At 45.7% G+C, this 27,461-nt stretch overlaps 2 long non-coding RNA genes across 3 annotated transcripts; one reads left to right on the top strand and one right to left on the bottom strand.

The window, feature by feature from the left end:
* Positions 1-1,350: 1,350 nt before the first annotated feature.
* Positions 1,351-26,548, bottom strand: LOC103791732 (uncharacterized). Of its 2 annotated transcripts, XR_618215.5 has the most exons (5): positions 26,488-26,548; positions 19,589-19,683; positions 8,093-8,239; positions 7,458-7,538; positions 1,351-2,411 (listed from the first exon to the last, which is right to left on the bottom strand). It is a non-coding gene; the product is annotated as an uncharacterized LOC103791732 (long non-coding RNA). The 2 variants fall into 2 exon arrangements; XR_004740501.3 differs by lacking the exon at positions 19,589-19,683.
* Positions 2,406-4,076, top strand: LOC118152137 (uncharacterized). The gene is made up of 3 exons (XR_004740502.3): positions 2,406-3,049; positions 3,538-3,759; positions 3,955-4,076. It is a non-coding gene; the product is annotated as an uncharacterized LOC118152137 (long non-coding RNA).
* Positions 26,549-27,461: the final 913 nt, after the last annotated feature.

Here is a 27,461-nt window from a genome sequence, read left to right as displayed (position 1 = left end):
GAATAGGGTGCTTGAATAGTCAAGAGGAAAAATCTATTCACACATGAACACACACACCCAGACTACAGCAGGTGCTTTCTGACTGCCCTTGGCAAGAACCCCTTGGGAACCATTGAGGACTTTGGGGTCCTGAATGACCCCCTCCCACACTGCTCTCCAATTCCTCTCCTTGTAAAAAACAAATAGAGCCCCAGAAATAAAAATAAAAATAAATAGATGAGAAAAACAGCAGCTCTTTCCATCCCAGGCACTTCCATGCTCTGTGAAAGGGACTCCAGAAATCTGAGTTTTGGGGGAGCACATTTTTCTGTTTTTTTTTTTTTTTTTTTTGAGGCGGCGTCTGACTCCGTCACCAATGCTGGAGTGCAATGGCGCGATCTCGGCTCACCGCAACCCCTGCCTCCTGGGTTCAGGCAATTCTCCTGCCTCAGCCTCCTGAGTAGCTGGGACTACAGGCACGCGCCACCGTGCCCAGCTAATTTTTTGTATTTTTAGTAGAGACGGGGTTTCACCATGTTGACCAGGATGGTCTTGATCTCTTGACCTCGCGATCCACCTGCCTCGGCCTCCCAAAGTGCTGGGATTACAGGCGTGAGCCACCGTACCTGGCCCCAGGCTAATTTATTTTTATTTTTTATTTTTAGTAGAGACAGAATTTTGCTATGTTGAGGCTGGTCTTGAACTCCTGACCTCCTGATCCACCCACCTCGGCCTTCCAAAGTGCTGGAATTACTGGCGTGAGCCACTGCGCCTGGCCCTTCTGTTTTTTTTTCCATGCTGCTGTGGAAGTAGTCCCTTTTCTCTCCCAAGCTGAGGCATAGGTCCATTTTCCCACAGATCCGATTTGTATGCTAGGGTAGGGAGCAAAGCAAAGCATGTCTTGTGTATCGAGAGTTATCTTGCTGTGCTAAATTTGCTGATGGTGTGCACAGCATGAGCTATAAATTATGCACTAATTATATGGCTGACTTCATTATCTCTCCTCTGAAGATATGCAGTCTGTCCCAAACAATTAGCACTGAATTATTTTCCCATATTGTTTCCTAATTGTTCCATATGTTGGTTTTTACTCTTCAGCCAGACTACACGCCTCTGGAAGGCAGAGAGGGGGACTCAAACTTCTTTGAACTCACAACATGGCAATATTTCTGGTCCTAATACTGTCACTGGCAAGGATGGTGTTTTAAGGAAGAGATAATAGTGTTTAAGTATTAAATAATCTGAATTCTTTGGGTGAAGGCTAAGCAAAGCCGAAATAGGTATAAGAAGAAAAAAAAACCTGCATGATGTTTAGTGTTGGAAACAGATGCTTGGTGCTGCAGAGAAAAATTAGCACTGAGACAAAGGATCTTTCAGCAACACAATTTTTACTTCCTGGACTTCAGGAAGGGTACCCTCACTAGTCATTTTGCCACAAGAGTACAATGAACAAAGGAAAACAGACATATTTATCCCTTATGCGTTTGGGGTTGTTCTTACTGCTGTGTCTGATCTCCATTGGCTGGAGCCAGACCTCACAATCTATACTAAAACCTGATTGGCTACCAACTTAAAACTTTTCTTTTTTGAGATGGAGTTTTGCTCTTGTTGCCCAGGCTGGAGTGTAATGGCAAGACCTTGGCTCACTGCAACCTATGCCTCCCGGGTTCAAGTGATTCTCCTGTCTCAGCCTCCCAAGTAGTTGGGATTATAAGCATGCGCCACCACACCCGGCTAATTTTTTGTATTTTTAGTAGAGACGAGGTTTCCCCATGTTGGTCAGGCTGGTCTTGAACTCCTGACCTAGTGATCAGCCCACCTTGGCCTCCCAAAGTGCTGAGATTACAGGTGTGAGCCACCGCACCTGACCAAAACTTTTCTAAACAGGTAAAAGCAATGGAGAGCTGGGACATGCCTGCGAGCACGTCCAGCACAGATACCTAAGTACAAGGACGTAGAATATACTACATGCCTGTAAACATGGCATTCTAACAGCTACACAGGATAGGGCTTAACAAAGAGTTAACAGCACACTTATTCTTTAACAAGAAAGGAAAGTGTAAAGAGGAACTTTTCGGGGTCCAAAGTGACTCCCGCCGGATGTCGTGGTGCTTGCGAAGGCGAGGTCATGAGTTCAAGGCTAACCTGAGTAACCTTACAAACTCACACTGATTGGCAAAAAAAAAAAAAGAGGAACTTTTCTACTTCTCACATTTAGTTAATTTGTTCCTCATCCGAGTTGCCAGAAAGCAGGGATTACGTCTGTCCCTTGCACTGTTACATCCCAGCACTCAGCCCACCCTTTCACAAGCAACACACACTAACAATTATTTTTAATGAATGAGTTAATGAATACATTTCTTGAGCTTCAGCTATGTCTCGGTCTTGTGCTAAGTGAAGATACAAATAGTCTCTCTTCAGAAGCTTTCAGTCTGGGGAAGAGAAAGAAAGGCAGAATTGAAAACAATTTTGATAAAAGTTGAAAGATGGACCCTGGGTATGGTGGCTCACACCTGTAATTCCAGCACTTTGGGAGCTGATGCGGGCAGATCACTTGAGGTCAGGAGTTTGAGACCAGCGTGGCCAGCATGGTGAAACTCCATCTCTACTCAAAATACAAAAATTAGCTGGGTGTCGTGGCAGTTGCCTGTAAGCCCAGCTACTTGGGGGCTGAGGCATGAGAATTGCTTGAACCTGGGAGGCAGAGGTTGCAGTGAGCTGAGATCGTGCCATTGCATTCTAGTCTGGGCAACAAGAGCGAAACTCTCTCAAAATAAATAAAATAAAAAATGCTATTAGAATTCCATTTAAAGTGCTTTGGAATCAAAGAAGAAAGCTGCTGACCATTTAGGGGAGTCAGTAAAACTTCATGTTTAAAAACACAGGCACAAACGCATTGGATGGATTTTGAAGGAAAACTAAGCATTTGCCAGCGGGAAGACATGAAGACGTTCTAGGCAGAGGGAGCCGTTGGAGCCAGGTCAGAGAGTTGTGAAAGGCTGCATTTTCTGGGAAACCTACAGCTGCCCTGAAGTCTAATGGATAAGGCGTTCTGAGGCAGGTGGATGAAGTAAGTCAAATAAGTTGGGGCTTATTTATGAGGGTTTTAGGATTGACACTTGAGACAATGGGACCAGTGAAAGTTTTTAGCAGGGAATTGATGTGAATAGATTTGGATTTGGAGAAATCACTGTGGACAGCGTGGCGAGTGGACTGGAATGGGAGAAACTGGAGTTACCCACTTCAAGGTGATCATGGCACTTTAGATTAGAGTCATGGAATGGAGGATGGAGGGAAGTGGACTAATTTGAAAGCTATTCAGAAAGTAGAGTCATGGGAAGACCAAGTGACTAATCGGATGTAGGGAGGTGGAAGGTAGGAAGACAGGAGTCCAGAATAATTTTTAGTTTCTAGAGTAAGTTAATGAAGAACCCAGAATAAGCAGCAGGATTGTTGTGAGGGGGAAAGAAGTTTTCATTTTTGACTGCAATGAAAACCTCTTGCAAAAGCAGCCTCTTCTCTGACTGAGCTGACTTGGGATATGTTGTTCTTGTTAAGACTGCAGGGGAGTTCCCCACTTTGTGGACAGGGAAGAGAGGTTTCCCTAAGGAGGTCAGGATCGGATATGAGTCACGGGGCAGCCATTTTGGAAGGAAGACATTTGTCAACCAGGAAGCTGTAATTCAAAATGTGGACTTAAGCAAGAGGAAACACCCAGCTCTCCCTTGGATCCAGGTTTCAAGAAGCACTCACCAGATAACTGCATGTATCAGATTGCAGGTAAATTGCAGTCTATAAGACTCAGAGAAGAACATGTTTTATGAGCAAAATAATGTAGTTATATGTTGTCACGTGCTTGTTGAAATTTTTCTTAGTCTTGAGCAGAGTCTATAAAAATACTTTAGTCTTATTATAACTGTGCTATTATGTCTTCTAGAACATAAAATGAATAGTATAATTCTTCTTTCCTTTAAGCCACTGAGAAACAGCAACATTTAGAGATCTCTACAGCATAGATGAATTTGGGATGAAGCCTCTCTTTTGTAGAGATTCGCTCACCATCACCAACATTAAAAGATGAGGCTTTCTTTTGTTAAGGTAGGCATATATGTTCTTAAGATATGTTGTTTGAGATGACAAGACTCTGTCATTCAGAATGTCTGCTAGCAAATACCATCTCCCGCCTGCCCTCAACTAAAAAGAAATAAAACATCTACATCACTTAACTTATGTTGCCCATTTCAAATACTGATAAGCTTGTAGAAAATGGATTGTTCTAAATGGATGCCTAGAACTTATTTGTCCTAACTGGAACCTTGTACTCTGTCACCGCCATCTCTCCATCTTCTCCCCTTACCGCTAGCAACCACTGTTCTACTCTCTACTTCTATGAGTTCAATTTCTTTAGATTCCACATGTAAGTGAGATCATGCAGTATTTGTGTTTCTGTGCCTAGCATAATAACCTCCAGGTTCATTCATGTTGTCACAAATGACAGGGTATCTTTCTTTTTTATGGCTGAATAGTATTCCATTGTATATATACACCGAATTTTGTTTATTCACTCATCCATTCATGGACACATAGGTTGATTCAGTATCTTAGCCATTGTGAAAATGCTGCAATGTACATGAGAATGTAGAGTTCTGATTTCATTTCCTTTGGATATATATACATAGTGAGATTGCTAGATCATATGGTAGTTCTATTTTTAGTTTTGTAAGGAACTTCCATATTGTTTTCCATATGGCTATACTAATTTACATTCCCACTTACAGTGTAGAAGGCTTCCCTTTTCTCCACATTCTTGCCAACACTTATCTTTCATCTTTTTGAGGATAACCATTCTAATTGTGTGAGATAATACCTCATAGTGGTTTTGATTGGCGTTTCCTTGATGATTATGAAACCAACCCAATAGTCCCTTAGATAATTTTTTGGATAAATGTAGAAATTTACCATTCTGGTCTTAAAGTTAGACCCTTACATTTGTTTTATCTGAGTTCCTTCCTCTGAAAACCACTTTCAGGCCTCTTGAAAAAAAAAAAATAGCAAAGAATACCAGATCACCACATCCAGACAATGAGATGTGGAACCCCTCATTCAACGTGATTACTTCCTCCCCCCCCAGTTCCTGTTTTTTTAAACATTGTTACATTTCTTCCCTGTTATATAAACCCCTAGTTTTAGCCAGTGAGGGAGAAGGATTTGAGACTGAGCTCCCATCTCTTTGACTGCAGCACCCAATCAAAGTTTCTCCCTTGGCAATACTTGTTGTCTCAGTGATTGGCTTTCTGTGCAGTGAGCAGCAGGACCCAGTCCAAACCCCTGGTGTTATGGCAACAATTATTGATGCTCACCACTTTTCTGTATACCTGTTAGCTATTTCTGTCTTCTTGGGGGAATGTCTATTTGGGTCCTTTGCCTATCTTTAAAATCAGGGGTTTAAAAAAAATTTTTTTTTCTATTGAGTCGTTTGAGTTCCCCATATATTTTGGGTAGTAACCCCCTTATCAGATGCATGGTTTGCAAATATTTTCTCCCATTTCATGTGCCTTTTCATTTTGTTGATTGTGCAGAGGCTTTTCAGTCGGATGCAATCCTTAAAATGGGTATCAGTCTTGATTTCAGCAATATTTGTGAGCCTCTCTATGTGATGGGTAGCTCTGCCTGGGTCAGCTGACCCAGTCACTGTATTTTCTAGCAGAACCCTGGCCAGCTCACTGGAAGGAAAAGCAGACTCCTTGAGTGTGGCTTCTGCAAGTTTCCTCATTTGTTTACTTGTGTTAATGTGTGACAGCTTAGTTTCTTGAGTTGCTTTTAAATTAAATTTATTTTAAATAAATTTAATTTAATTTCCACATTTAATCGAGAGTTTGTGTAAACTAACTATAAAAAGTTCACATCGGCCAGGTACAGTGGCTCACACCTGTAATCCCAGCACTTTGGGAGGCTGAGGCGGGAAGATCACCTGAGGTCAGGAGTTCAAGACCAGCCTGACCAACATGGTGAAACCCTGTCTCTACTAAAAATACAAAAAGTTAGCTGGGTGTGGTGGCACATGCCTGTAATCCCAGCTACCCAAGAGGCTGAGGCAGGAGAATTGCTTGAACCCAGGAGGCAGAGGTTGCAGTGAGCCGAGATCTCGCCACTGCACTCCAGCTTGGGTGATAGAACAAGATTCTGTCTCAAAAAAAAAGAGTTCACATCAATTTTACTCAACACTATGATTCATGTTGTTCAATCTGAATGTTATTTTTATGCATTTTGATGAGTTTATTATAATGGCTCATTTACAGGAGGCTTTAAAATGGACTCAAGTGAAGTATGGCTTCTTCAGTTTGCCTATTTGTATTGTTTCATGTTTGTCTTACCAAGTAAGTGGGTTTATTAGAACCAGAGATTCCAGAACGGGAGACTCTCATCAAAATTTATAAGCAGGGAGCAGTGAACAGAGGGGATTCCCTTTTGTAAGAAATTTTCCGCTCCTTAACATTCTTGATAACAGTATTAAGAATTAATGCCAGGTGCAGTGGCTCATGCCTGGAATCCCAGCACTTTGGGAGGCCAAGGCGGGCGGATCATGAGGTCAGGAGATTGAGACCATCCTGGCTAACACAGTGAAACCCCATCTCTACTAAAAATACAAAAAAAATTAGCTGGGCATGGTGGTACGTGCCTGTAGTCCCAGCTACTCAGGAGGCTGAGGCAGAGAATTGCTTGAACCCAGGAGGTGGAGGTTGCAGTGAGCCAAGATCAAGACACTACACTCCAGTCTGGGCGACAGAGTGACAAAGCAAGATTCCGTCAAAAACAAACAAACAAAAAACAAAAAAAAAAACCCACTTCATTGCTTCTCGGCCTTTTGGCTAAGATCAAGTGAAGAATTAAAATATCTTTCAATTTTCTGATAGACAAGCTTCTAATAAGCACCTTATATTTATGCTCCGGTTGGGTGTATCATAAAGACCACACATATGTCTTTTCATAGAACTATAAACTGGTAATTTCTGAAAATCATAAAGAAAGACAATCTTTATGATTTTCAGGGCCAGGCATGGTGGCTCATGCTTGTAATCCCAGCACTGCTGGAGGCTGAGGCAGGGGGATCACTTGAGCTCAGGAGCTTGAGACCAGCCTGGGCAACATAGTGAGACCTCGTCTCTGAAAAAAAAAAAGGCAGTGTAAATATTATTATGTATTGAAGGATCACAGTATAGTGCTTTGCTGTTGATGATTGGAAAGGAAAATACCGCCTCTCTGCGCTCTACCACCCGCCGCTGTCTGTATTCCTAAGCCCAGGCTGGAGCTCCTCTCAGGGTACTTCTCCCCATCACGACTGGCTCTTTTCTGTTCTGGCAGATGCTTTTCTCATTGACTGGTTGACCCAGAGGTGGTGCTGTAGTATCTCTCACAGTTTCTCTATTCCTCAGCCACACTTCTGTAAATGGCCTTTTTATTAACTCATGTCAACTTACCCTCATCTGAGCATGTCCTCTTTTCTCCTGTTGGGTCACTGTTTGACACATAAGGTTTAAGTAACCAAGAGGAAATGACTTCTGTAAATAAGAAAAGATTTTATTAAATGCTGTGCAATATGCAGACTTTCTTTAAAACATTAGGCAATACAGTAACAAAAAGATGGAAAACAGGAGAAAGAAAGAGTGGAGTTGGGGAAGAGAAGTAAAGAAAGAGGGGAAAGGGCCGGGCCTGGTGGCTTACGCCTGTAATCCCAGCACTTTGGGAGGCTGAGGCAGGCGGATCACCTGAGGTCAGGAGTTCGAGACCAGCCTGGCCAACATGGTGAAACCCCGTCTCTACCGACAATGCAAAAAATTAGCTAGACATGGATGGTGGTGGGTGCCTGTAATCCCAGCTACTTGGGAAGCCAAGGCACGAGAATTGCTTGAACCTGGGAGGTGGAGGTTACAGTGAGCCGAGATCGTGCCACTGCACTCTGGCCTGGGTGACAGATTACGACTATCTAAAGAAAAAAAAAAGAAGAAGAAGAAAAAGAAAGAAAGGAAGAAAGAAGGGGAGGAGGAGGAGAAGAAGGAAGGAAAGAAGGAAGGAAGAGGAAGGAAGGAAGAAGGGAAGGGTAAACGAATATTACAAGTCTTGGCTTTTTCAGCACTGGAGGGATTCTGAAGTCCTAAAGCAGCTGACAGAGGTGAAGGTCATCAGATACAGAAGACATCCTGAGGCCAGCTCCCATCCACTGACTGCCCTCTGCAGCCTGGATTCCTGCCTCAGCTTATACCTGCGGAAGGTAGGACAACCGTTACAAAGGTGAGGTACCAACCTGGCCACTACCTTGGTGTCAGACTTGATCACAGGGACCATCTTCTAAGACAAACAGTCACTTCTTGAGACACTATTTAGGGGAGGAAGGGGGAAGAATTTCTCCCAGACTTTGTGCCTGTGGGAAGTTGGTAGGAATTCACGCAGAGCTGAGGGCTGCAGTGATGGTCTAGCCGGAGGCCCCAGATCAAGAAAGGCCAAGAGTCCTGAACAGGGCCCTGCCCTAGTGCCGTCGGGTACGTGAACACAAGTCCTCACAGTAACCCTCTGAATCAGCCAGGCGTGATGGTGCACACCTGTGGTCTCAGCAGCTCAGGAGGCTGAGGCAGGAGGATGGCTTGAGCCCAGGAATTTGAGGCTGCAGTGAGCTGTGATTGTGCCACTGCGCTCCAGCCTGGGCAACAGAGCAAGACCTTGTCTCTAAAAAATATTGATAATAATAATAGTAAACGTTTGAGCAGACATAAGACTCCAGGTACGAGTAATACAGATGCGCTTGGGAAGGGAAAGGGCGTTTCTGGGCACACTGCCCAGGCGTCAGAAAGGGACAGGGTGCTGCAGACTCAGGGCCGACAGGAACCCCACACCTGAAGGACAGCAGCACCCTGTGCCTCGCCGCATTCTCTCAGAGTCGCTTCCCCCCGACCTTCGAACCAGGATCCCTGGTAGCTCTGCGTCTCCCATCAGAAACTAGAAACGAAAGGTTTCTCCTTCCCTTAGCTGAAAGCATCCCAGGCAAGGGCCCTGGCCTCGCTCTTGGTCAGGTGGCCCCGCCTTGGCCACTCAGGGTAGCTGGGGGGCCGCCCCGTGCCTGGAGCCTCCTGGGCTGAGCCTGCCCTGCAGCTGAGGGTGGGCCTGCCCACTCAGTGCTCACCGGACTCTGAGTTGTTCAGTGTCACTAAATAGTGAGGTCAGAGGTTCCATTCATCTCCATTCCCAGAAATAAGAGGAATGCTTACACCAAGAAGAACCGCAGCTGCGGCAGGCCCTCCAATAAGCCGGTGGTGCTGATGAGAGGAGCTCGCTTCCCTCTGGGCTCCGTCGGGGGGTCTGCCTGCTCCTCTCACTCCTGCGGGGGTTTTCTCCTGGGATTCTGGGTTCCTCCCGTGTCCCTAAGCTGTGCCCATTAGCTGAACTGGCATGTCTCCGTGGTCTCAGTGTGGGTGTGTGTGGTTGAGTGTGGGTGAGCATGGGTGAAAGTGAGCATGGGTGAGTGTGAGTGGATGTGGGTGAGTAGGGGTGAGTGTGTGAGGGTGAGGGTGGGTGAGGGTGGGTGAGTGAGGGTGAGTATGGATGAGTGAGGGTGATTGTGGGTGAGGGTGTGGGTGTGTGGGTGAGGGTGAGTGTGGATGAGGGTGAGTGTGGGTGAGGGTGAGTGAGGGTGAGTGTGGGTGGGTGTGGATGAGGGTGAGTGTGGGTGAGTGTGGATGAGGGTGAGTGTGGGTGAGGGTGAGTGTGGATGAGGGTGAGTGTGGGTAAGTGAGGGTGAGTGAGGGTGAGTGTGGGTGAGTGTGGGTGAGTGAGGGTGAGTGTGGGTGAGTGAGGGGTGTGGGTGAGTGTGGGTGAGTGAGGGTGAGTGTGGGTGAGTGAGGGTGAGTGTGGATGAGGGTGAGTGTGAGTGAGTGAGGGTGAGTGAGGGTGAGTGTGGATGAGGGTGAGTGTGGGTAAGTGAGGGTGAGTGTGGGTGAGTAAGGGTGAGTGTGGGTGAGTGAGGGTGAGTGTGGATGAGGGTGAGTGTGGGTGAGTGAGGGTGAGTGAGGGTGAGTGTGGATGAGGGTGAGGGTGGGTGAGTGAGGGTGAGTGTGGATGAGGGTGAGTGTGGGTGAGTGAGGGTGAGTGTGGGTGAGGGTGAGTGTGGGTGAGTGAGGGTGAGTGGGTGAGTGAGGGTGAGTGTGGGTGAGGGTGAGTGTGGGTGAGTGAGGGTGAGTGTGGGTGAGTGAGGGTGAGTGTGGATGAGGGTGAGTGTGGGTGAGTGAGGGAGTGTGGGTGTGTGGGTGAGTCAAGGAGTGTGGGTGAGGGTGTGTGGATGAGTGAGGGTGAATGTGGGTGAGTGAGGGTGTGGGTGAGTGTGAGTGTGGGGTGAGTAGGGGTGAGTGTGTGGGTGAGGGTGAGTGTGAATGAGTGAGGGTGTGGGTGAGGGTGAGTGTGGGTGTGAATGTGGGTGAGTGAGAGGGTGGGCGAGTGTGGGTCTCCCTGCAATGGGAGGGCGTCCTCACCGAAGCAGGTCCCACCTGGCATCCTGAACTACTGGGATGCCCCCTGTTACTCTGCTCCCATCCCTTTCCCCACCACCTGGACCTAGAACAAGGGTATAAAAACTGATCTTGTTTTAAGTAATCTTTCTTGAATATTGGTATGGCTCACATTTATTTCAGTGTGTAACATGAGGAGTGTTTTGGCCTTTATTTAGTACTCTGATGATATTTTTGTGATGGGAAATTATGCCCTACGAGCTTAACTCAGGTGTATGTCAATTAGCCTATGAGAAAGTAGGTTTTGTTATATGTCGTTTTGCTTAAAGCTGTAGTTTCCAAGAACCCAATGATGGTGTCAGTGAAGATTTACTGCATTGTGTTTACACATGTAGCCAGAATCAACCGTCTCCCTTGCCCAGAAGTGTATTACAGGGAAGATATTTTGCACTATTTTGTCTTCGTCATTCACATGCAAGCAGTGGCCAAGTCTTGTCCGCTTTTGTCTCCCAAATGTCTCTTGAGCCCTCCCTCTTCCTCCTCCCATCGCTGCACCACGGTCCACGCACTGTCGGCTGCCGTTTGCCATCACCGTCGGGTCTCCTTACCTCTCCCACCCCGTCCACCCTGCACTCCCCTGGAGTTACCATGGTAAAACAAACCTGACTAAACCATTCTGTTCAGAGGTCGCTGGTGGCCCCCTCTTTCTTCTGCATTTAGTATCAACTCTGAAGCTTCCCCAGAGAGGACGAATGAGAGAATTTGACTTTTCCTGAAAGAGTCTCTCTAGTACTTTGTAGTAAAAATACTCTTCCATTTATATAAACTCCCTCAGGGTGGCCGGGCTCGGCAGCTCACACCTGTAATCCAGCACTTTGTGGGGCTGAGAAGGGAGGGTCATTTGAGGCCAGGAATTTGAGACCAACCTGGGCAACATAGCAAGACCTTCTTTCTACAAAAAGTTTAAAAATTAGCTGGGTGTGGTGGTGAGAGCCTATATCCCATGGTTACCTGGGAGGCTGAGGTGGAAGGACTGCTTGAACCCAGAGGCTGCAGTCAGCTATGCTAATGCCACGGCACCCCAGCCTGGGGGACAGAATGAGATCCTGTCTCCAAAAAATAAAAATAAAAACAAAATCCCCGCAACCCTCTGAAGCTGTTTATCATATTCGATTATGTGTTTTGGTTTGCCTGTGCTAGTTTTCTCCACCAGATAGACACTTGCTCGAATGAGTAGAAACGCTTTCTTATTATTGAATCGGTAGTTCTCCTCGTGTACTGGCAACACACACTCAATAACTGCCAAATAAATAATTAGCATTTAGCCTTTTCTTTTATTCCCTAGTCTCTAGAGTGGGGAAAGAAAGAAGAAAGGGGAAAAACAACAGAAAGATAAACAGAAGGGAGGGAAAAAAATTCAAACTTTCCTGTAATGCCCATCTCTTGTATGAAATCGATTTCGGAATGGGTGAAGATATAAACAAGTGCGTCCACAAAGTAATTACATCTCCTGTTAGTAACACCCATTCTTGTCTCCAGGCGATAATCTGCCCTGATGTTTGTGGTTTGTCTTTGATTCCAAAACACGGTGTTATTAAAATGAGGCTATTGGAAAAGGTGTGAGGGTCAATTCAAAAAACTCGATGATGGAAGTAGTGCATTAAGCTGTGTGTGTCAACAGCCTTTCAAATTACAGGTGTCCTTGGCATCCTCAGGGGATTGGTCCCAGGACCCTCAAGAATACCCAAATCCTTTTGTATCCTTATGCCCCTGATATAAAATGCCATGGTATTTGCATATAACCTATACACATTCTTTCCTATACTTTTAAAATTTTATTTTATTTTTTATTTTTTGAAACCGAGTCCCACTGTTGCCCAGCCTGGAGGGCAATGTCAGGATCTCGACTCACTGCAACCTCTGCCTCCCAGGTTCAAGCGATTCTCCTGCCCCTCCGGGTAACTGGGACTACAGGCCTGTGCCTCCACACCTGGCTAATTTTTGTATTTTACTTTATTATTATTATTTAGGGACAGAGTCTTGCTTTGTCACCCAGGCTGGAGTGCAGTGGCACGATCTCAGCTCACTGCAACCTCTGCCTTCTGGGTTCAAGCGATTCTCCTGTCTCAGCCTCCAGAGTAGCTGGGATTACAGGCACACAACCCCACGCCTGGGAACTTTTTGTATTTTTTAGTGGAGACGGGATTTCACAATGTTGGCCAGGCTGGTCTTGAACACCTCACCTCAGGTGATCCGCCCACCTCAGCCTCCCAAAGTGCTGGGATTACAGACGTGAGCCACCGTGCCTGGCCTAATTTTTCTATTTTTAGTAGAGATGGGTTTCACCTTGTTGGCCAGGTTGGTCTCAAACCCCGTCTTCAGGAGATACACCCATCTCAGCCTCCCAAAGTGCTGGGATTACAGGCATGAGCCACCGTGCCTGGACCTTTTCTATACTTTAAATCATCTCTAGATTACTCATAGTACCTAATACAACGTAAATGCTATGTAAATAGTTACACTGTATTGTTTTTAAATTTGTATTATTTTTATTGTTCTTTTTCAAATATTTTTTGTCTGTGGCTAGTTGAATCTGAAGATGAGAAACTCAAGAATATGGAGGGCTGACTGCACTGACAAAACCCAGTGGAACCCCCTGGAAGATTTTCTGGTAGATAGTCTCATCATTTGCTGTTGCTCAGTCCTCCTCCGTATCAGAGAGAGTTAGACATCCCTGTCCACAGCAGGTGACTTCACATCGCCCCCATAAACAGGGGCCAGGCATGCTTCCACACGTTGTCATCAGCTTGGGCCAATGGAAGCTGAGCAGGTGTGACCCAGGCCAGGATGAGCAGAAGCTTTAATATGATTGCCTGCTGTGATGGCCGATGTTAGGTGTCAACTTGACTGGGCTAAGGGATGCCCAGATAGCTGGTAAAACAGGATTGTAGGGTGTTTCTGGAGGTGAGCATTTGAATTGGTAGACTGAGCAAAGAAAATCTACCCTCATTATTGTGAGTGGGTAGCACTCAATCTGTTGAGAGTGCAAATCAAATTTTTTAAAAAAAGTGGTGCATTTTTTACTCTGCCTGAGTCAGGAAATCCATCTTCTTCTGTCCTTGGATATTAGAGATCTTGGTTCTCAGGCTTTCGGACTCAGACAGGGATTTACACAACCCGTCCCCTCCAACCTCCTTCTCAGACCCTTGGACTCAGACTAAATTGTGCCACTGGCTTTCCCTGTTCTCCAGTTTGTAGATAGCAGCTTGTGGGATTTCTCAGCCTCCATAATCATAACTATGTGAGCCAATTCCTGTAAGCAATCATTTATCTCTATCGCTGTATATCCTATCTCTATATAACCATTATATGTAGCTGTTTCTCTGAAGAGCCTGACTAATCCACCCACTTTGGCATAGATTCTTGCTCTGGCCCCGCACCACAACCTGTCCCAGATCAGGGCTGCTTCTCTGGTGGAAGTCCCAGATTAAGAAGACACCAGAACAGACCTGCTGCCAGCCCGCAGCCTGGAGCAGAGCCACAGCCCTGGGCTGACTGTGGCAGACCCACAAGTAACACAAGCAAGACATATGTATGTTTTTTATTGTGAGCAACTGAGATTTGTGTACTTGTTTGTTACTGAAGCAAAGCTAACTACTTAGAGGAGTCAATCAAAATTCTTAAGTGGAAACAATCAGCAAATTTTTTTTTTTTTTTTGAGACGGAGTTTCGCTCTTGTTACCCAGGCTGGAGTGCAATGGTGCGATCTCGGCTCACCGCAACCTCCGCCTCCTGGGTTCAGGCAATTCTCCTGCCTCAGCCTCCTGAGTAGCTGGGATTACAGGTACGCGCCACCATGCCCAGCTAATTTTTTGTATTTTTAGTAGAGACGGGGTTTCACCACGTTGACCAGGATGGTCTCGATCTCTTGACCTCATGATCCACCCGCCTCGGCCTCCCAAAGTGCTGGGATTACAGGCTTGAGCCACCGCACCCGGCCCAGCAAAATATTTTTAAACAGGAGCTGCTAAACCAAATTCCAGTAGAAGTAACAGGGAACGTACTGAAGAAAGAAAACATTCTTTCTGACTTCCGGAAAGAATAGAATCTTCAATTAGACAAATTAGTAAGCAAATCCATACCATGTAGTAGATTACACTGTGACTCTCAATTATTGGTTGCCCTTCCTATGGAAGATTATACTTGCACACATCATTTACATGAGGCTTGGCCATGTGACCTGCTTTGATGAGTAAAATGTGAATAGAATTGATGTATGCAGCTGGGCGCGCTGGCTCAGACCTGTAATCCCAGCACTTTGGGAGGCTGAGGTGGGCCGATCACCTCAGGTCAGGAGTTCAAGACCAGCCTGGACAACATGGTGAATCCTCATCTCTACAAAAATACAAAAATTAACCAGGCATGATGGCAGAATGCCTGCAATCCCAGCTACTCGGGAGGCTGAGGCAGGAGAATCACTTGAATCCGGGAGGCGGAGGTCACAGTGAGTCGAGATCGCACCACTGAACTCCAGCCTGGACAACATGGTGAATCCTCATGTCTACAAAAATACAAAAATTAACCTGGCATGATGGCAGGGTGCCTGTAGTCCCAGCTACTCGGGAGGCTGAGTCAGGAGAATCACTTGAATCCGGGAGGCGGAGGTTGCAGAGAGTCGAGATTGCACCACTGAACTCCAGCCTGGACAACAGAGAGTCTCTGCCTCAGAAAAAAAAAAAAAAAAAGAATGTATGCCACTTCCAAACTAAAACTTCAGGTAGGATAATTTGAGCAGAAGAGGGTTTCAGGAAGTGGAGTCACAGTAAGGGACAGAAACTGCTAAGTGATATGCACCCCACCTTTGTTAAACTTCTTAAGGGGTGGAATCCGCAGAAAGAGGCCCTCTGCTTGGCCACCTAGGGGTCTCATGCTAGGATTCCTTTAGGATATTCTTTCCTTAGTTTCACACATTCAGAAACTTCATCTCATTAGTATGACATGTTGACTAGGTCCATGGAGAAAGAGGTTCATGCTAATACAATTCACAAGTGGCCAGGGTATCAACAGGATCATCGATGTTTTACCACGTGAATGACAATCTCCTTTCCAGCTCTGAACTCTCCTTTCTAGGTGCTCTGTGGTATGGAGACTGCGTATGCCTCTCTAACAAGGTATCCAGGAAGCCTACGATAAAACCTCTGTATAAAAGATCAGGGAGACAGCATCCCAGCCTCGTAAAGCCAGAACACTGCCTGTGCTTCACGGAAGCCACTTGATGCTGAGGATCGATCAGTCACTAAACCATCTGCTGCACGGAGCTAAATCCTCTCCCAGTTCTGCCTCTCAGGCCCCTCCCTTTTCCGTGCTTCACTGTGGACCGTTCCCCTTCCTTCTCACTGACTCTTTCTTTGGGTTAGTTTAGAGCGGTCGTTGGTTTTCAATCACACATTTGCTCTTTTAGCTTCTGGCAGATTTTTGATTCCCAGTTCAGACACAGAGTGGAAGAAGCATGGATTTTGGAGCCAGACACGTCGGGGTCCAGATCCAGGCTCTACCACTTACTAGCTGTGTGTTTCTTAGCCATTCTGAACCTAACTTCCATCTTCAACTGTAAAAGTTAGGGATACTCTACATCTCAGGGAAAAGAAGAAATCTGATTCTAACCTAGCTGGCACATAACAAATGCAAGTTTTTCTTACTTTCCATTGCTGTTAAAACATAATGCAAAATCATCTTACACTGGTAATGAAAATCACAGTAACAACCGTAGGGCTTACTAAGCCCTACGATGTAGGGAAGCCTGAGTCTTTTGTTCTTCTTTGTTGAACTAAAAGCTATCCTTCAATGCCCTTTTCCTTTTCTTCTCCTCTCTGCTGTTCTAGATAAACCTTCATTTTGTATAGAAGCTAGAAATTTTCTGTAGCTCAGCTAGCTCTTGATACTAATGAAAACCTTCGTATCGGACTCCTCTCTGTAGTTACAAAGCCTCTTATCTGCACAAGTGGATTCTTTCCCTTATCTCCCTGCTCTGATTAAGAGTTCACAACGGTTCTTTAGCGTATATCAGATCGAGACATTAACCCCTAACTCCCCAGTCCCTGGTCAGCCTTCCAACCAGTTTTCTTAGGCGAGTGCACATTTCTGGCCTAACTCTCCACCTGAGGTCTCCACCCTGCCCACCCCCACGGCTCACTACTGGTTCCCTTTATGCAAACTCGGTTCATGTTTTTCCTCTCCTGGAACCGAGTTTTTTTCTTTATTTCTCATCATCTAAATCCTAAACTCTTTTTTTTTTTCTGAGACAGAGTCCCACTCTGTCTCCCAGGCTGGAGTGCAATGATGCGATCTCGGCTCACTGCAACCTCCGACTCCCGAGTTTAAGCAACTCCCTTGCCTCAGCCTCCCGAGTAGCTGGGATTGCAGCTGAGCACCACAAGGCCCAGCTAGATTTTTAGACAGGGTTTCTCCATGTTGGCCAGGCTGGTCTCAAACTCCTGACCTCAGGTGACCCACCTGCCTCGACCTCCCAAAGTGCTGGGATTACAAGCCTGGCCTACCCTACACTTCTTTTAAGATCAAATTTGAAGTCCACAAAACCTTCCAAGACTAACCAAACCTCAAATCTCTAAAATTAATCTTCGCTTTGCTTTGAAAAGAAAAATGTTTTCAGGTAAACAGGTCACATCCCCTCAGTCACTGAAGGTTAATATCTCAAAGAGATACTGTATTCCATTACTTTAAAGTTTTCCTCCATCTCTAAGCCCAGCCAGGCCTGTGGGGAAGAGTAGGTACTTAGTACTTGCTGAAATGAATCACTGTCATAATTTTCACTATGCCATGAAACTGGATCCCAAAAGATTTCACCTCCGTCTTTGAAGAAACCGTTGCTTAATTGATATATACTATATGTAGAGTTAATTGTTTTAAAAAATTCATGCATTTTTCAAAAGTCAGTCTACTCAAGAAGAGTTTAGGAATTTGCAATTAAAGCTACGTAAGGATCATTAAAATGTAGGTGGTAGGCTGGGCCCAGTAGCTCATGCTTGTAATACCAGCATTTGAAGAGGCTGAGGCGGGTGGATCACCTGAGTTCAGGAGTTTGAGACCAGCTGGACCAACCCAGTGAAACCCTGTCTCTACTAAAAATACCAAAATTAGCTGGGTGTGGTGGTGGGTGCCTGTAATCCCAGCTACTTGGGAGGCTGAGGCAGGAGAATTGCTTGAGGTTGCAGTGAGTAGAGATTGCACCATTGCACTCCAGCCTGAGGGACAAGAGCGAAGCAAAACTCCACCTACAAAAAAAAAAAAAAGTAAAATAAAATAAAAAGTGTAGGTAGTTGGCTGGGTGCAGTGGCTCACGCCTGTAATCCCAGCACTTCGAGAGGCCGAGGTGGGTGGATCACCTGAGGTCAGGAGTTCACGACCAGCCTGGCCAACATAGTGAAACCCCATCTCTACTAAAGGTACAAAAATTAGCTGTGCATAGTAGTGGACACCTGTAATCCCAGCTATTGGGAGGCTGAGGCAGGAGAATTGCTTGAACCTGGGAGGCAGAGGTTGCAGTGAGCCAAGATTGCGACACTGCACTCCAATCTGGGCGACAAGAGCAAAACTCCGTCTCAAAAAAGTATAAAGCACATAATCACTTAGCGTAATTTTCTGTGTGCCAACTTAAACGAAGGCAACAGTAGTGAAGGAACGTCACCTGGAAGAGACTGAGGGAAAAAACAGGGGCAGGCTGGAATTTTCCTGGAGCTCATCATGGGACAAAACGAAGCAGCATGAATAAAATCCTGGTCATTCACACATTTCTGTGATTTTACAGCATGGCAGGGACAGACACACAAGCTTGGCCTGCGTGCTTCTTGAACTGAAGGATTCCTGTGCCAGGATCTGTAGCTGAGCCCGACATTTAGCCGTGACTTCATGGCAGTCAGCAAGGGATGATGATTTATGTGTCTGTTGTTACCTGACATTTTAAAAAGTCACTCATTCTTTAGGAGACGAACTTGTTCTCCAGTATAAAACGGTGAGAGAAGCTGATCCTGAGATACTGAACAGCTAAGGCAGGGTAGGTCTTCAATGGAAATTTCATAAACACATAGCCTCTCTTGTGGCGAGTTAGGAGCATAAGATTCCAAGATGATTCTGTAAAATATTTTCAGAGAGCTAAAGTGATTTAATCTATATAACTTTCTGATGTAGCACTATTAAAAGGCCACGAGGAGAATGGAAGTGGGTCGTTTTATTTCATTTTATTTTTGAGACAGGCTTTTGCTCTTTCCCCCAGTCTAGAGTACAATGACAGGATCTCAGTGCACTGCAGCCTCATCCTCCTGGGCTCCAGCAGCCCTCCCACCTCGACCTCCCGATTAGCTGGGACTACAGGCGTGCGCCAGGATATCTGGCTAATTTTTTTTGTTAATAGAGATGGGGTCTCACTATGTTGCCCAGGTTGGTCTTGAACTCCTGGCTCAGTGATCCCCCCCACCTCGGCCTCCCAAAGTGCTGAGATTACAGACGTGAGCCACCGTGCCCAACCAGTTTTTATTTTTTTATTTTTTAATTGTTTTCTTAGTCCAGGTTCCAGGCTTACTGGTTTTATTTTTTAAAGATGAAAATAGTGAAAGTGTGGCTCAGAACAGTTTCAGAAAGTCAAGTTAGCAAAGCTATTGAAATTGTTTCTAATCTTTTCCTTTGTTCTGTTTTGGTTTATTTGTGGATTAAAAAGTAACTTATTTGTGTGACATTTTGTTACTGTCAATAAGTTAATATTTGTCAAACACTATATTCTTCTAAGCCAGATTTCTTCACTGCTATTTGGCTCAGTGGCACTTGTTAGTGGCACCTCTCATATTCATACAAAACACAAGCTCTCCCAGTCCTCAGCTGAGGGGAGCACTGGCAGATGACAGCCTGTCTGGGCTCAGCTGTTTCTGTAATTTGCCTTCCTTTCCTCCTTGGGCTTCACTTTCCCAGTGGGACCCTCTGTTGCTTTGCCTCTACTGCCTCTAGTGTGGGCCACAGGAACACACGATTCCACTTTGAGCTCGAACCCAAGCCTGGCTGAAACGATCTTTCTTTGGCTCCCCTGAGCATTCATTGCCTTCACTCACTTGGCGACAGTCAATGCAGCATCGTTGCTCCGCTCTCTCCTGGGTCCTGAGCAGCAGGGATGGATGAAGCAGACAAAACTCTTTCCCTAAAGGAGCTGTCCCGTTAGTGGGATGAGGGAGAATAAACACATACAGAGGAAAGAGAGCTATTGTCAGCCATTAATACCATTAAGAGACTGTTCAGTGTTTACAAGAACTTGCACACATCAAGGGAGAATAAGAAGACAGTAATTATAGAAGACACAAATAACAAGGTGTTTGCACACATTACCAAGTACAGGTTGTCCGTTTTAAAATGACTATGCTCTAGCTTCAGTGTGGGCACTTGGCCCCCAACCTCTTTCTACTAAGCAATCTCAGCCGCCTTGCTGTGGACCTTTCGATAGCTGTTCTCATTCTTGTCTTGTCTCCTAGACTCAACGTTTTTCTCTTTTCAAATGTCATTGCCAAGAAGCCCTCAATTTCAAACAAGTCAATGACCCAGTAAATTACCTAATGCCGTCTACAGCTCCACCCACCTCTGCAGGCTCAGAATGCTCAAGTGGAAAACGTTGCTTGGGCAGGCGACTCCTCTGGACTTGGAAATGAGGGAAAGGTGGTTGCTCTTGGAAAAGTTCCAGCATAAAATCGGAACTTCCAAGGGAGCACAATAGCGATATGCCAATCTGGTTAAGGACTCCCAGGCTGGTTAAGGACTCACTCCCAGGCTGGTTAAAGGCCCTAATAACCCAGTCGAAGATGTTGGCTTATCTAAATTATGTGTCACTGTAATGTGGGGATGAAAACAGCAGTCTGAAAGGCTGGGGCCTGCGGTGCCCTCGCACACAGGGTGCAGGGGCTTCAAGGCAGGTGTCCCCACCAGCTACAGAAATGAAGGAATTGGGCAATTAAGCCCATATGTGATGAAACATTTGAATGGTAACTTCCCTTTCTCTGAATCTATGCTCATCAAGAAATATGATGTGATTGACTTTCTATATCTTCAGGGAAAATAAGGTAGGTCTTACGAATTCTGAGCCCACTTGTCAGTTTTATTTCTTCCGGAAATGAATACATTGGAATCTCATTACTAAAATTCAATGTCTTATCAGCATTTTCCCTGTCTAATTTTAATTAATTAATTAATTTATTTATTTTGAGAAAAAGTTCTCACTCTGTCGCTCAGGCTGGAGGACAGTGGCACTATCTCAGCTCACTGCAGCCTCCACCTCTCAGGCTCAAGCAATCCTCCTCCCTTAGCTTCCCAAGTAGCTGGGACCACAGGCATACACCACCACAATTACAAGGTGTGAGCCAACGCACCTGGCCCATGTTTCATTTTCTAAGTCCCCAAAGGCTGTGGGCTGCATTAGGAATTCATGTGATCATTCATTCAACTGAATATTTTCAGAAACTTGTTAGTACGGCCCAGCCACTGTACTTAGACTGATCCTGACGATCGATCCTCTAACCTGCCTTCCCTTTCCTCCTTGGGTTCACCTTCCCAGTGAGACCCTCTCTGTGGCAGTGCCTCCATCACCTCCGATCTAGAGCACAGGAACGCGCTATTCCGCTTTTACACTCGAACCCAAGCCTGGCCACACCATCTTTCTTTGGCTCCCCTGAACATTCATTGCCTTCACTCATTCGGGGGTAGTTAACACAGCATCTCTGCTGAGTCCTCTCCTGGGTCCTGAGCAGCAGGGATGAATGAAGCAGACCAAATTCTTTCCCTAAAGGAGCTCTCCCTTTAGTGGGCGAAGAGAGAATAAACACAGAGGAAAGAGAATTATTGTTAGTCCTCACTAGACAGTCATAATATTTGAGGTTTCAAGCAAATAGGTGCAATAAAGTTTGACAAGGGTTTCTTTCTCCTTTTTTTTGAGACAGAGTCTTACTCTGTCACCCGGACTGGAGTACAGTGGCATGATCTGGGCTCACTGCAACCTCAACCTCCTGGGCTCAAGTGATTCTCCTGCCTCAGCCTCCTGAGTAGCTGGAATTACTGACACCCACCACCGTGCCCAGCTAAGTTTTTGTATTTCTCGCAGAGATGGGGTTTTACCATGTTGGCTAGGCTGGTCTCAAACTCCTGACCTTGTGATTGGCCCACCTTAGCCTCCCAAAGTGCTGGGATTACAAGCAAGAAGCACCGCACCCAGCCAACAGGGGTCTCTTGACATTGGTGTTTGAAGGAAGGAAAAGGTGGGGTTTAGAAGAAACGACTGGATTCAAAAGGGCTTTCTGGAGTAAACAGTATGTATACGGCCATCTGCATTAGGAGTTTGCCCAGTGAATAAGGTACAAAGAAGAGAAGAGAATGGAGGAAAAGAGGGAAGGAGGAGAGCAGGTGAGATGAGAGCACCCGAGACAAGTCCAGGCAGGCACCTACACGCTGGGGAGAGTGAGACAGAGGGCCGGCGAGGGGCCTTGCGGCCAAAGTTTTAGAAGTTTGGACTCTATTCTTAGAGCGGTCCAGAGCCACTGTGCAGCTTAGCGTGAACTGGCATGATCAGATTTGCATTGGGGACAAATCTCTGGCTGTGCAGCTGCTGAATTAGGGAGGAGTGGAGGGCAGGCGTGGGCAGAGAGGCAGGTGTGTGATCTGTGTGAGGAACAATGGTGGCCCTAGGCAGAAACGGGAATTGAGAGAGAGGTGAAAGGATTTGAAAGACGTGTCAGAGGTGGAACTGAGAGGACTTGTGGATGGATAAGTATGGATGGGTGGTGAGGGAGGTGGAAGAATGCAGGGAGATTTCCGGGCTGCTGCCTTGGGCCGCTGAGTGGGTGTGAAGGGAACCTCCTGACTTGGATCCTGGTCTTCTATTTAGACATTTCTTGAATGTACACAAAAGGAGAGGCCAGGCACGGTGGCTCATACCTGTAATCCCAGCACTTTGGGAGGCCAAGGCAGGTGGATGCTTGAGCCCAGGAGTTGGAGGCTGCTGTGAGCTGTGATCATGCCTCTGCACTCTATCTAGCCTGGCTGAGAGAGCAAGACCCTGTCTCTTTCTAAAAAAAGGAGAGATGTGCTTATATGAAGAGAAAGGTCATCTCCCACAAGAGTACACAGAGCAAAGAGAAAAGGCGGAGATGGAAATGACCGGCACATTTTAGGACTCCCCCAGACCTCATCAGTGAAGAAACTGCTCTGCTATTTCAGATGGAACACCTGAAGAAAGACCGCCAGCTCCTTCTCTCCCCAGGACTCCAGGAGACAGAAACTTAATAGCAGGAGACCAGGTAATAAACACTGGTGCAGTTACAATATTTTCTTTCATTTCTGTCTCTGTTTCTCTTCATATTTCTGTTCCTCCCAGAATGATTGTCCTCAACATTCATTATCTTCCTTCTTTGTTATTTCACTGCCGTTCAAACTGTATCAGCCTGTATCAGAGTTCTCCAGAGAAACAGACCTCTAGGAGCTATTTAGGTATGTAAAAGGGGACATCGTGGGAAATTGCTTACATGACTATGGACGCCAAAAAGTTCGACCATCTGCTGTCTGTAAACTAGAGACCAGGAAAGCCAATGGTGTAATTCCCAGTTTGTGGCCAAAGACCTGAGAAGCAGGAGGCCACTGGTGTAAGTCCAGAGGCCCAGGGATGAAGAGCTCCAATGTCCAAGAGAAGGAGAAGATGGACGTCTCAGCTCCAGGAGAGAGAAAATGTACCCTTCCTCTGCCTTTTGTTCTACGCGGGCTCCCAACAGATGGGCTGAGGCCCACCCACATCAGCCAGCGTCTCCCCAGGATCCTCTTTACTCAGTCCACCAATTCAAATGCCAGTCTCTTTGAAGAAGAGAAACGTCCTCACAGACACACCCAGAAACAGCATTTCACTAGCTTGCTGGATATCCATTAGCCTAGACCAGTAGACACATGAAATTAACCACCACGCAGCCTTCGGCTGGTCTCACACAGTCCTTCACAAGGTTACGTGGGTACTTTGCTTTTGGGCACTGAAGCTCTTGAGTTTATTTAATGTTCCGAGTGTGGTTTTGAATGCTACCTCTCTCCTTAAGTGCATCTTAACGACTCCCTTATTCCCTGTGCATTATTAAATTCTGCACACTTTCAGCTAACCCTCCCAGCAGCCCAGCTTGCAAAGGCCACCGTTTTTATGCCGTGGCTTTATCTGTGTTCCCTTATCTGCATTGCAAATACTAATACTGAGATATTCGTATTTTGGGCGGGTTCATGGATTAATTGGCTTCAGCCAGTCTGGTACATTTTAATTGTAAAGAAAAAAAGAATCAGATTCAGTTACGTTAACTTTTCTCTTGGATTTGAATTTGATGTTCAAGCATGATGAAAGGAAAATATAGACGATAACATACTCATAGGAAGATTACTGCGGTGTCCACGTTAAAAGTAATCATCAAGAACGATCTGAAATGACCTGATAAGCTTTGTGCAATCTTTCTATTAGGCCTGTGAAAAGAGGCATTTATAAATGAATAATCACCAGTCTCTAATGCACTTCCAGCACTGCCTGGAAGTCTTAATATATTTCTCTGGTTCACTCTCTTTCTTTCTATCTCGGACAACAGTTTGAGGAAGTCGGAAACTTTCCTGATTTCCTCAAACCTCTAATCCTTTTACCTCCCTTCTCACGCTCAGCTTCTTAGGGTAAATTGAAAGCATCCACCAAGAACCCTCTGATTTCTTTAATATTAATGGCAAAACCTCAATTATTTTTGCACCAACATGGCACTTGCCTCTAGAGCTTTCTGTTACATGAGATGTTCTTTCTTCCTGAGCTGTGGATGTCCATTCCTACCACTTTTGCAATTACCTCTTTGCTCCTCTGTGGCTTCAAACTATCCCTTTTAACCGATTCTTTCCATGGCGTGCTCATGTCTCTCTCATCTTAAAACAAAGCAAACAAAAAACACCTGGGCCGTGATTTGCACTCCCTCCAGCAATGTCCACCTTTCTCTTCTCTCTTTTAAGACTAAATTTAATGAAAGATGTGTACAGATTTATAATTTTTATTTCCTCACTTCGCATTGCCCAGGCCACTCCCGTCACACCTGTGTAGTTTAGGTCAGGACCTCCAGTGCTCTAAACATTGTTCCATACTCACTTTACCTAATCTCTAACCAGCATTTAGCACAGTATCAACTCGTTTACCTTCTTGAGACATTCAATCCTTTGACCATTAAAACCACAATTACTTAATGCTTTGTCTGAAGCTCTGTTCTCTTTCTATACTCTTTTTTTTTTTTTTTTTTTTTTTTTTTTTTGAGATGGAGTCTTGCTCTGTCACCCATGCTGGAGTGTGGTGACTCAATCTCAGCTCACCCTCCTGGTTCAAGCGATTCTCCTGCCTTAGCCTCCTGAGTAGGTGGGATTATAGGTGCCCACCACCACACCTGGCTAATTTTTGTATTTTTAGTAGAGACAGGGTTTCGCCATTTTTGCCAGGCTGGTCTCGAACTCCTTACCTCAGGAGATCCACATACCTCGGCCTTTCAAAGTGCTGGGATTACAGGCATGAGCCACTGCACCCAGCCTACACTCTTCTTGAGATTTCTAGATCTCCATTCATCTCAGCTCTGCTGATAGCTTTAATCATTATCTATGTATAATAACTTCAAAATTGACATTGCTAGCCCAAGCTTCTGTTCTCAGCTCCAGATCCTCTCCACTTTACTTCACCACTGGGATATCTCAAAAGTTTCCTGTAGCCACATGCAGTGGCTCATGCATGTAATCCCAGCATTTGAGAGGCTGAGACGGGCCGGGCGCGGTGGCTCACGCCTGTAATCCCAGCACTTTGGGAGGCCGAGGTGGGTGGATCATGAGGTCAAGAGATCGAGACCATCCTGGTCAATTTGGTGAAACCCCGTCTCTACTAAAAATGCAAAAAATTAGCTGGGCATGGTGGCGCGTGCCTGTAATCCCAGCTACTCAGGAGGCTGAGGCGGGAGAATTGCCTGAACCCAGGAGGCGGAGGTTGCGGTGAGCCGAGATCGTGCCATTGCACTCCAGCCTGGGTAACAAGAGCGAAACTCCGTCTCAAAAAAAAAAAAAGAAGAGAGGCTGAGGAGAGCAGATCACTTGAGTCCGAGAGTTCAAGCGCAGCCTGGGCAACATAGCAAGACCCCATCTCTACAATAAATATATAATACAAAGACAAGGTTGCTCAAGCTCAACATGTTCTGGAATGAATTTGTTGTCTTCCAGCTGAAAGCCGGTCCTCTTCGATGCTTCCCTATCTCAGGGAATGGAACCGCCACACAGGTCACAAGCAGGAACCTCCGTGTTGTCTCCAGCTATTGCCTGTCTTCACCTTCCACACTCAGTGCAACACAATTCCGCTGCTTTTACCTCCTAAATAGGTCTTACATTTTTCTCCATGGTCACACTCTACTCTAAACAACTTCAAAGGATCTTCAGTGAAACCAGATTTTTTGAGGTCCCCCTCCCTTTTCTACCCTCATATTTAACTAGTACCAGTGGTGATGGATTTCCATAGGATCTAATCATGAACCATGGGATAACAATAAAATGATCGCCTAATACATTGTGAGCCAAGTGAAAATTTGTAAGCCTGCAGGATCTAAATTCTTACATTATTTGTTGGTTATTTTTTACTTAAATTGTGTTCTGGGTGAGGCTGACATTTGAAAACAATTCTGTGTGCAATTGACAACAATTAATTATTGAATGGCAAGTGATGAGGATTGTAAAAGATTAAATTAGCCTGAAAATAGTACACAGAGCAGATATTTTAAAAGGACAAGCATCAATAGACAAAAGGTGATTGCAAAATCCTATTTTACATAAATTCAATTTAAAGCTAAGAGAAAAGTAAATACTAAATAAGAAATGCTTCAAAGGAAAACCTCTCATGAAGCAGGTCGTGTGAGGAAATCCGTGTTTTCAAAAGATCCTCATCAAGCGACACGCTTACCGTCTGCAAGGAGCACACACACACAGTCTTTTCATATCTCAAAGTGCCATCTTGGAGAGAGGCCACCAAATGTGTAGGAGGAGTTTCAACACGACAAAACTCTCTCTTCCAGAAGGACACAGCCTGAGCTCCTCCCTCTCACAAGCAGCGGGCACTCATAAGTCACCATGGCAACATCTTCTGTAATGGCTAGTGCATGCCTCCGGGAAAACCACATTGCTCAAGGTCAAAGTCTGCATTTGTAAGAAAGCCTCACTGTGTTCCTCTGCACAGACTTGTCATTGAACAGCAGCCAAAACTTGAGGCTCCTCAACCTTGAGGCTCTCGGCCAAATGGCCCTGCTAACGTCCCTCCCCTGAGTCCTGCCACGACTTCCTGTTTCTGTTCCTTCTTCCTTGGACCACCTGGGTTCCTCCTTTTCCTGGACAGCGTGCAGCTGGGGCCAGAGTTGGGATGCATGGCCAGGAAATTCTTCCACTTAGTGCATGCATCGTTGAGCATGCCGTGCTGGTGGCTCTTGCTGTAAGCCTCCATTGTGAACAAAGCCTTGGGAGGAGCCCTGCTTCCCCGAGGTGGGAGCAAGCCTCTCAAGCAGGGGCTGAGGGGGAGCCACCTCCTGGGCGTTCTTCCAGGTCATCTACAGCAGAGGTCTCTAAACGTGTCTGACTGCACATCCCTATCAGCACAAAAGTTTTGAGTATGTACTCCCAGTATACATTTACTTATAAATTACATATAATTATATGCTGACATATCTATATTACATCTTTGTGACGCTTAATACTTTTTTTTTCTTTTTGAGACAGAATTCTCATTCTGTTGCCCGGGCTGAAGTGCAATGGCTCGATTACAGCTCACTGTAGCCTCGAGCTCCCAAGCTCAAGTGATTCTCCTGCCTCTGTCTCCCAAGTAGCTGGAACTGTAAGGGCCCACCACCACACTGGGCTAATTTTTGTATTTTTTGCAGTGACGGG

This window comes from Callithrix jacchus, chromosome 3 (genome assembly GCF_049354715.1).
Source record: "Callithrix jacchus isolate 240 chromosome 3, calJac240_pri, whole genome shotgun sequence".
NCBI lineage: Eukaryota > Metazoa > Chordata > Mammalia > Primates > Cebidae > Callithrix > Callithrix jacchus.
Note: the sequence above shows the minus strand (reverse complement) of the source record. Positions and strands in the feature narration are given on the sequence as shown.